Below are 10,834 nucleotides of genomic sequence, written 5' to 3'. Positions count from 1 at the left end.
CAAATCCTCCAGGTAGCTTTGAAAATCCTATGCTTGGTTTCCAGTGCTATCAATCTGTTACCTTTCACAAGCACTACATTCACTTAAATAAAATAAACAGTTATAAGGCATGCTGACACAAGACACAAAGCTCAGTGGTTTGAGCATTGGCCTGCTCAACCCAGGGTTGTGAGTTCAGTTCTTGAGGGGGCCACTTAGGGAATCTGAGGCAAAATCAGTACTTGGTCCTGCTAGTGAAGGCAGGGGCTGGACTCAATGACCTTTCAGGGTCCCTTCCAGTTCTATGAGATAGGTGTATATCTCTCTCTATATGACTGATAAAACCAATTTTTAAGCAGCAGAAGGGGTTGAAACAAAACATTATATAAAAACATTCTCTAGAGGTTCCCGTGATAAAACACTGCATCTCGTGTAGGGTGAGATCCCTCACCCCAGAAGTCTTTGCATAATAAAATCTTCCACTGAAGTCCTTGAGCAATTGTCTTACACAAGGAGCACTGAACTGGACCTTTACTGTGTTCTCTTGCAGATTAGGGCATCCATGATCACTTTATTGCAAAAGGAAGGGTTATGGTACAAGAGAGTGCACTCTAAGGCTAATATAATTTCTGTAATTGCGTTTTCCTCTGTACTTGATATGATTGTGTTCTTTATGCTCATGCCTTCCATTAAGAGGCATTTCTGTAGGAATGAGTAACAATTGGGAATGCTAATGGGATTCATCTAGTTTATCTGCTAAGTGTGTTGTACGCATGGATTTCTGAGAGAGGGTTGTTTTACTAGCTATTTGAATATAGTGGATCTTAGCAGTATATTTAGACAATGTAATATCGTATGTATATATGCTTTGAGAAGTAATCCATGCATTTCATCCTCAGGTAATTAATATCATATTTACATTCCTCAGTCTCCATTCAGCAGCACCCACTGTTTAACAGCGAGGAAGTTAAGACCATGAAAGAAGCATCATGGGAGGGGAAGCAGGGGGTGGGAGGGAATGAAGTAGATTTCTCTGACTTAATCTGCTACAGCCCAAAGTATCATCACTCTAATGTCTCAGGGAAGATTCCTTTTAGCATATCAAGAATATTATTTCTTTGGAGTTCTCGCTATACTGTATCTGTCATTTATACCCAGTCACTTTAGTTACTGTTGTGGGACTAAAATTAGCTTTTAAAAAATAACCAAAATCTATTCCAAACATTGTTACTGAAACTACAGCTCCACACTTTCCATTTCACCAAGGAATTCCTTTGGGACAGAACAAACTAACAAACATGCTCCCTTTCATAATTACCAAACTTTTCAATTGCAGCTTCTGCATGTTTAAACACATTGAAATATTGACCCTGCAGTCTACCCCACAGCAGCTTGCAGTCAAGTACCATTGCCTCTGACGTAGAAAGCAAGGCTAATTTTCTCTACCTTAGCCTCTGTGGGGAAGCCAGAGGCAAGTAATGTTCTCAACAAAAGGAGTCTAGAGAAAACTGTTATCCCACCACAAAATAGTAAACAAAATGCTTCAAAGAGCTGTTACTGTAACTGAAACGACAGGAAAGAGGAAAACTTTTCAAAATTCAGTTCTAGATATTATCCATTCTTCACTGAACACCCTAAAATGGTCCAAGAAATGAAGCAGAAAAGCTCCTTAGAGAAATAGAACACTCATAAAACAACTCCATTTCCAGGAGTAAGTGAAGAGTTGTCACAAGTGAATTGTTCCTTAGACTCGCTGCTGGGACATTCACCACCTGTTTATTTTCTTCCTCCTTAGACCAAAAGAACACTGATAGTAAATACAAAGGCAGGAGCTTCTTGGATTATAGCCTGTAGCCATACAATCTCAAGCTGTGATCTCATCAGCTTTCATAAATTAAGTAGGGGAAGCTGTGCCAGAGCTTGGATGAGCAACAGCTAGGGAAATCCTGCACACTATAGTAAATGCTGCTTGTAATTCAGCTGAGGGCACTCTCTTCTCGGAGGCAGAATTGAACTGGTGCCTGGCTATAGTGTTTAGGGAGAATGTGCTGCTGGAGTTGCCAACTTTCAGTGGAGACGTAAAAGTTTGGTTCTGACTCCTGACCACTTGCGTCCAATAAAAGGTAGATTTTTCACCTCTGTGCCTGCAAAAACACATGGATATTTGGACACACAATTACCATGATTGTTTAGACGTAAAATTGAGATATTAATAGTTTAGTAACTAGTTGCTAATAACTGCTCCTTTGTGCAGGCATTGCCAGAAAAGGATATGCAATCATGGTAAACGTGCACACAGCTGTATGTACACAGTTCTGAAAATCTGGCCTGAAATATTTCATGGCAATATTCAGAAGGAAGAGTGAGTACTACTTCTAATGATTTGGCCATATATCAATTTGTATAACTGCATTCTGCCTAACTACACATTCTGCTACAGTTTCAGATGGATTTAGGGCAGTTTTCTTCACTGCCCAAACCATGACCTTGCTTTGTATTGTGAAATAGTTGTTGCAGAGCCCCACATAGTTAGATAGTGGAAAAACCAAGTCCTATATACAATTGTTGCTACTAAAGTTTGTGTTGCACTTTGGGATTCCTTTGGATGTGGAATACTATATAAATGTCTAACAGCAACTACTGGAATTCAGTGGGTACGAGTGACCTCTATCATCTGACAGGGTTGATTGAAAATTTTCCACTGAAATAGCTTTTTGATGGAAAACGTCCACAAAAAGTGTCTGCTTTCCATAGAAAATGTTTTGTAGAAAACTTTTTGACTGAAAACTTGTGGTCTTCATTTTTTTAAAATGGAAAGTCACAAATTTCCACCCAGCTCTAGTTAACCTTTTTTACCCTGATTCTGGTCTGGTGATTAAACCCAGGAAGTAAAGTTCAGTCTTTCACTCTTTCAGCTCCCCTGCCTGCTACATCTTTATTACAAAGTTTAAGTTCACAGGACAGTGTTTCTAAAACTGCGGTGCAAAGCAGGCCATAGCACAGACGGAGTGTGTTGGGAGGTAGCCCATAACTAAAGGGGTCTTATAAAGGGGTCCAAAGAATGAAAAAAGAAACTTCCCTGGGCCTACTCAGCTGTGAAATTAAGCATGTGAGTAAGTGTTGATGGGATGGGTGTCTAAGTCTCTCCTGTGCAGAGTTGCCCTCTTATGGAACTCTTTCTTAGTAGGCCTTTCTGAGGCTGTCCAAGGAGCTCTGATCCTAAGTAGCCACATTGTGTAAATCAGGGGGTCGTGAGGTTATTACATGGGGGATCATGAGCTGTCAGCCTCCACTCCAAACCCCGCTTTGCCTCCAGCATTTATAATGATGTTCAATATATAAAAAAGTGTTTTTAATGTATAAGGGTGTCGCACTCAGAGGCTTGCTGTGTGAAAGGGGTCACCAGTACAAAAGTCTGAGAACCCCTGGTGTAAATAAATTAAATGCACCTTTTATTTATTCTATTCCAGTTGACATATTTGTTTTATTTGGTAAAATAATATTTTTTTGTCGGAGAAAGGGATACATGATGGGTTTGCAATTAAAAAAACAAACACAACAAATTCACAGTATGAAGCCTGACTGTGTTGCCTAGATAAATTGGGATATCTTCTCTAGTTGAAGTACAATTGATAACCACATAAGCGGAATGAGTCAGAGAGAAAAATGTTTTCTATAAAAGTGAGAGAAACAAGGTAGACAAAGTAATACTTTTACTGGACCAATTTTGGTTGTTTGAAGGGCACGCTTGACGAAGAGCTCTGTGAAGCTCAAAAACTTGTCCCTTCCAATAAAAGTTATTACCACACCTACCTTGTCTCTCTCATAACCTGGCATCAGCACTGCAAACATTCTATAAAAATGTAACTTTCTGGCTATAGCCTCCACTTTATGGTAGTTATCAGTGCAATTTGTGTTCATAAGTTCTTTGTCCTAGAATAGATTGTTAAATGGGTTCTCATAAAAGGAAAATTTCAGCTGATCAGCATCCAAAAATAAATATACCGCCTTGGTTTCACCACCATCATATGGTGAGTGTGGTGTATCACCCTCTCTTACCAGCTGTCTCCCAGAATCAGTTGTGTGACTGAAGAACAAATAAAAGCAGGCCTGGATTAGAGTAAGAACAGGGGCCATAATGTGTGGGAGATGGGACAGCAATGAGAAACTGCAATGCAAACCTGGAACTTTAATTAATGTTAAGAAAAGCCTCTCTTTCCCCTGTATTAGACACTCTCTTGTTCCAGGTCTCTTCATTATAAAATTGTTACAGTTTTAGGACTTAGCTGCACACTGTGGGGTTGTGATTCGTAAAGTGCACTCGCATGAATTGGTCTGTGTAGACCATGCTAGTACATATTAAAGGTTCCCTAGTGTGCATTAACATAGTGCAGACTAGCAGGTCTACAGGGGCCAACTAATGTGCAACACACTTGTGAGCTTTAGAAATCCCACCCCCATAGTGTGCATGGCCCCACTGTGTAGACAAGCCCTTTTTTTAAAGTTGAAAGGGTATCTGTGCTGTTGTAGTGATTTTATCGCATTGTGTGTCTGAGCTATCTGTGTGGCACCTTGGAGGCTACACCAGACATGGACTGTCTGGTTTATTATTGCTACCACATCACTGCCCCTATTGTCTTCCTTTGGTGACAGTAAGGTTGCACTGTGTGACAATATAGTCCCCGCTGCTCCCTCCTTGTCTTGTGTCCCTGCAATTCATTTGTCAGGCATTTGCAAACACAATGTATCCATCCCAAGGTGCACATGGGTGGAGAGGAATAGTCAATAATAAGTAAAATTAGCAAACGTTTTAAAAAATACAGTGTAAGTGTAATAGGCCAAATCCCTGCCTCCTTTGAATTCAGTTTGTCAGTGAATTAAGATTCTATTGACTTCAAAGTGAATTTGTCTTGTGGGAAGAATTTGGCCCATTGTGATTCCAGATGAGTTTGAATTGGAACTCAGGATCTGAATCTCTTGAGATCAGAAATCCAAAATTTGTGGTATGAGGCTATCTGAATAATGGCCTTGAACTGGATCCCAGGATCTACACACCTCTGAGCTTTGGGAGTGTTACAGATGCATAGGGAGCGCTGTAGTTTTTAAATAGTAAATGCTCACCGGGGGACTGCTGTTAGTACCCACAAGTTGTTGTCTGGGGGAAGAAAAAAAATTGACTAGGCATTACTTCTTGGGGCTCCTCTTCCATGCAGGTGGACAGTCATCCATATTTCCCCCCCCCAAATAATAAGAGTTCATTATTGCTGCTAACTAAATTGTGATTATGTGTGTTCCTCATTACACAAATATAACAGGAAGATTAGAAGGCCTATCTAACTGTGCTTGGTTATAAAAATTGCTCTCTACCTCCTAAAGGAGCAGTCTCCTATGCCCTGATTTAGCAAGGTACTTAAACATGAATGGCTCCAGTCCCATGCTTAAGTCCCATTGGGGCCTGTGATGGAATGTTCACCCCCACCCAAGAAAGAGCAGGTTAAATTAGTTTAATTAACCTTATAGGTTGCAACTTGGCTCAGCAAGTGCTTGAAAGGCTGGTTGAAGGTGCAGCCCAGCTGAGAAGGAATAGGCAGTGCTGGTATAAAGCCAGAAAGTTGGTAGCACAAGGGAAATAGTCTGCAGTAATTTCTTGAGAGAAAAGAGCTGTGTTTGGGGCTATAGATTTAGCTAGTCTGCAGTCACTCCCTGGAAGGAGGGAGTTTGGGCTGGTATATCCAGAGACTAGAAGATATAGGGTGGGACTAGAAGATATAGGAAGGAATCCTGTGAAATTGCCACAGGGGCTGGGAGAAATCAACCACAGTTGCTAGACAAAGGGTCCCTGGACTGGAACCTGAAGGAGTGGAATAGCCTAGGTTCCCCTACTAGCCACTGAGGAAGTGGCACAGACTGGGCAGTGGAGTAGAAGTCTGTCTGGGACATCTGTCCAATAGGACTTGACTACCCTGACCCTTGACTATAGTGACCTGTCTAGAAGGCAAATCTAGGAAGAGAGAGCACCCTGCATAGAGAGGCTGTGGGGTGTGAGAATCAGCAGCAGCTGGGGTATCAGAGCTGGAAGGAGATAATCCCCATAGCACAGTAGAAGGCTATTTAACAGTGAATGAACTCCATGATAGGGCCTTAGGGAAGATACTTATTGTTTTAGTTATTACAAGTTTCCTACGCTACAGTTGTCCTCCAGTAAATCTGAACATCTTGCTATTGTCTTACATAGTTTTTTTTTTTTAAATCAAATAAGGTCAGGATTTCTGATTGAAACCTCTAGTTAAGTTTATGAGGGTGGGGAGAGAGGAGAGGAGAATCTTGACATGGGCAACATAGTTTATTACTTTTCTGTAGATCGTCAGATCACATGTTTAGTGAAGAAATTATACATCTAATGCAAGAAAGGCAAAGGACAGCAGAAATGAGCCATCTGGTGGGTGATATGGTGGTGAGCAAGCATTTATGCATTACATTCACATATGAGCACGGGGAAAACCACCACATTCACTATGCAGAAAATAATATGGGGGCCCAATCCTCTGTATGCAGAACTTCCTTGGGGCAGGGGAGAGAAACATCCTAGGGAGCAGACCCCTACTGTGTGTAGAATGTTTTCAATACACTCTCTTCCCCCTACTCCCCACTGTCTGTTTTTCACAAATTTAATATAGGTGATTTGTAATTCATACAGTGGCATAGATGTGCCTGGTCTTTTACACACACATGAAAGGACAGATCCTTACCCTAGGAGAGAACAATTAAAATTAGGCATAATATAAAAATAAGCAAAGGGAAAAAGGAGAGAGAATGAGGGGAGAAGGGTTGTAATGGGGTGTAGAAACCAGGTAAGGAGTTGCTATGTGCTCCAGCACCCCGTCCTGCCACACCTACAAATGATGTGAGGACTGGAAGAAGGGCCTTTTTAAAAAAAATAAAAAAAGCCTGGCTCCGTTGGCAGCAGCCTTGTGAGGAGGAAAGACCTCCAAGCATCAGCCACTCTCTAGTCCAGAAGCTGGCAATAGGGGCTGTGGCCATTGCCTGTCTGAATACCTTGAGAGAAAAGGGGGGCAGAGTTACCAGTAACTCTCCAGTAGGTGCTTACCTGTGATGGGGCCTGCAGAGGGTCCCTGGAAGGTCCACAATGGGCTGCTGGTGGTTGTTCATATTTTCAATTACAATAACCCTAGAACGGGTAGACCGCTGTGGGACTCAGACAGAGAGCTAAATCTCCCACATCTGGACTTGTGTCTTTTGACCACTGGATGCTGATGATTGGAGTCTGGATGAGTCCAAGGCCCCGACTCACCTCGAAGCGGGGGTGCGTGTTAAGCCAAGCGCATGATAGGTTGCCTTAGTGTGAGATCATGTGGTGTTTTCAGTGTTCTATTTGCATTTTGTTGGTTCTTCTGAGAATATTGCTGTTCCTGCTTTAAATCTGAAGCAGGAAGCCAGGCAGAATAGGGTTGGGGAAGCTCCTAAGCAAAAATTCTGTAATGAAAAAGAGAGGGATGGACTTTGCAGACAACTGTTCCATTATTCTAATGAAGGTAGAACATTAGAAAGAGACTCTGTGATCCTTTATATTGTCACATAACACGTATGCTGTCAATTTTTTTTTATTTTCAAATTCATTATTAAAATGTGCTTCTCCTGCTTCACACAAAGACCAATACAGGATATAGGAGCATGGTCCAGGTGTAAAGGGTAGCATGGGAAGCTTGGAGTTGCCTCTGGAAGAAGGGGCAAAGGGATTAGCTATGAGAGATGAGTTGGCATCTGACAAAGTTACCATGGCATTTTTTTTAATCCCTTTTCCTTTTAGCTAAGCATTGATCTGTCCAGTTCCTAAGAAACCAAATATTATCTCTTGCTTACTTCACCCAGCCCTTGTCTGCAACCTCTCTTTCCTGGATTTTCATTTCTTCCATTGTACCCCCAACCTACTTGTGACCAACCATTACAGCAGAACTTTTCCCTGTTATGGCAACAAATGGGATGTAGTATCCTCAGAGGGTCCGTGAACTAACATGAATAGAGTTTTGTAAGAGCTGTGCACTTGGCATCTTCCCTCCAGAGACATAAATGACACCTGTGTCAAAACTGATCACAACCAGTGCAGAGAGCAAAGTAAAGTCTCTCTTGCCCTGTCTCCTACAGCCGATACAGGGGAGGGAGGAAGAAGGGGCGGGAGAGGGTTGTATACTTGATGCTTTTTTTTTTTTTTTTAATATGAAGGAGCAGATGAGTATGGATGCATTAGAGTGAAATTGGTATAGCATGAATAGTCCTCTACATGGTGAATGTTTTCTTGTAGTGTATTTTAAAGAGATACGAATATCAGACAAAGCTGTTTCTGAGTTATGCAACCAATAAGTCTGTGAGAAACATTCCTGTCACAATCTTTCTGTTTGTTTGTTTTTAAATATCTATTAGGAATGTCATGTGTAGATCTGCACTGTTTCTGAAGTAAAGCACTCAAGTATCCTGCATACAGCATGTGTAGGTTGGGTTTTTTTTTTTTAAATGAAAGTGGCCCAAAGGCTAGAATTCAGAGTCAGGCTTATGTTCATTTCTTCATTAACCACTTGAATTGCACTGTCATTGTTACTAATAGACAATAATACTCAAAATGACACTATTCCAAAACTCCAAACAATTCTGCATTCTGCAATTGTTCGCTTTAAATAACAATGCTTTGCTTCATCATAGCTGTCCAGCATGGTAATACTGATATTATAGTAATGAGAGTGGGTTATGAAATAGTAGGCAACCAGTATCTATGGTTGTCCATTTATCAGCTTTAAAAAACAATTTGTGGTGAGATAATCAGATAGCACTTTTCTGTTCTGACCAGCTAAGGCAGTCAGATTGGAGGATAATGCACAAAAGAGGCATTTTGAAAAAAAAGACTTAAAATCAAATGCATTTGAAAAAGCTGCCAAGAAGAAATTCGTGTTAATTACCTTTCATCTAGAAAGTTTAGAGCAAACTCTAGGTTGACCTCTAGGTCAGTCATTTTGCAGTAATACAAATGCCTTACTTAAGGAATATTTAAATATTGCAAGATGGGAAAATATCTAGATATTGTTACTGTAAGTGTATTTCTACAGCTACATTATTGAAGAGCTAGAAACTCAAAAGCACATTAATCTCAAGAATCAAAATTGGATCTAAAGAAGATTTCTACATAAGTCTTCAGAATAGAAGAACAGCAGCAAATTTGCCTGCTTCACTGCTGCTGCCACATGGAGCCACTCTGACTAGCTGAGCTGTTAGAACCAAGCAGTCTTACCTCAGGCAATTTAATCAGTCCTTACGATCATTATCAAATGCAGTGCTTTCAATGTGGGCATAAAAAGAGGCTCTCTGAGGTGTCTCCCTAGCTGGCTTAGGCCCCTTGCCACACCCAGATAGCACCAGCAGGTCACCCCAGTTCAGGCCCCAGCCTCTTCAGCCAGGTCTACAATACAGACCTATATCAGTATAACTGTCACACAGAGTGTGAAAAACCCACACTCCTGAGCAACTTAATCATAACAACCCAACCCCCTACATAGACAGCTATGCCAATGGGAGAAGCTCTCCCATCAGAGTGTCTTCACTTACGTGCTATAGCAACACCACTGCAGCATTTTAAATATAACTGCCCTTGATCTTTGCAGTGGGCCCCAACCTTGCAGGCCTGTTTTCAGGTGGGAGTTCAAACTCAACACAAAACATGCCCCTCCCCAGGTGAACACCCTTACTTCAGAGGTGCCTGGGATCAGCATTAGTGGAGTCCTTACAGCCAGCTAGCCAAGCCAGTCTCTCCCTACCAGACTTACCCCTCGGGTTTGCTGGACTCCTCACAGAACTGAGAATTCTCTGGCCTGGGGAGTTCCTCCTGCTTCTTTCAGGAACCATTCCCTTCTCAGAGCTTCATCCTTGCAGACTGCAACATTCTCCTTTTAAAGCTCTCCTCCCTACCATGTATGACTGTCAGGCCAGGACAGGGCTACCTTAGCCTGGTCCCTGTCAGTGTGGGGTTTATACAAAGCCAGCAAAGACCCCGCACTGACAAGCAATTGCCTCTGGGATGATGAGGCATACATTTAATACATATGAGAGGGAGGTTTGGCTGGGACTAAAAATTTAGGTTTTAAGTGTCTCAGGTGAGTGCTAAGCTAAGCAGAAACTCTCTCAATACCTGACCCAGAATCCTTTATAGCATTTTAAGTAAGTCTCTTTATAAATGCAATTTAAGTGCCTGTTCTGTCCCATTTCAGACACTAGAACGTTAGAAAGGGGCTCTGAAATTCGATATTCCAAAAATGGCACTAACCCAGAGATAAATGTGTATTGGATGTTTGAAGCTAAGTGTGTATTATGCATGGACCTGGATATAGATATACACAGAGCAACCAGTTACCATTTTGACAATATTTTTTTCAGCATACATGAAGAAAGCTGTGATACGAATGAAATATGATCTAGACAATTTTAAAAAATATACAGCCTTTCATTACTGCAAATATAACTATAAGTCACCACCCTGGTCTGTCTAGGTTTGACACAAAAGCTTGCCCACTTACATTGGAAAGTATAACATATTGAAAACACAACAAATGTTTGTACTTCCTCTGTGTCATCTACCTAATCAGCAACCAGATCATCCTGTTTCACAGTTCTCTTTGACTTAATGTACTGTACTAATATCATCATTGAGCTAATTGTTAGGGGCTCTTTCAAAGTCCATAATGATGCTATGAGGATGTATAATTTACTGGCTATGGCTAAATATAAGATGCATGTTTCTGTAGGCCCAGCTTCTTTTCTGAACATGGATTTGAATTATAACCCCAGATTGTAA

General features: G+C 41.2%; 1 long non-coding RNA gene across 1 annotated transcript; it reads right to left on the bottom strand.

Annotated features, from left to right (window-relative positions):
* Nucleotides 1-1,820: 1,820 nt before the first annotated feature.
* On the bottom strand, nt 1,821-9,412 carry LOC120371498. The gene is made up of 3 exons (XR_005584403.1): nt 9,278-9,412; nt 7,088-7,473; nt 1,821-2,123 (listed from the first exon to the last, which is right to left on the bottom strand). It is a non-coding gene; the product is annotated as an uncharacterized LOC120371498 (long non-coding RNA).
* Nucleotides 9,413-10,834: the final 1,422 nt, after the last annotated feature.

This window comes from Mauremys reevesii, linkage group 9, assembly GCF_016161935.1.
Source record: "Mauremys reevesii isolate NIE-2019 linkage group 9, ASM1616193v1, whole genome shotgun sequence".
Classification (NCBI taxonomy): domain Eukaryota; kingdom Metazoa; phylum Chordata; order Testudines; family Geoemydidae; genus Mauremys; species Mauremys reevesii.
The sequence above is the reverse complement of the archived record's forward strand: the minus strand, read 5'-3'. Positions and strand labels throughout refer to the sequence as shown.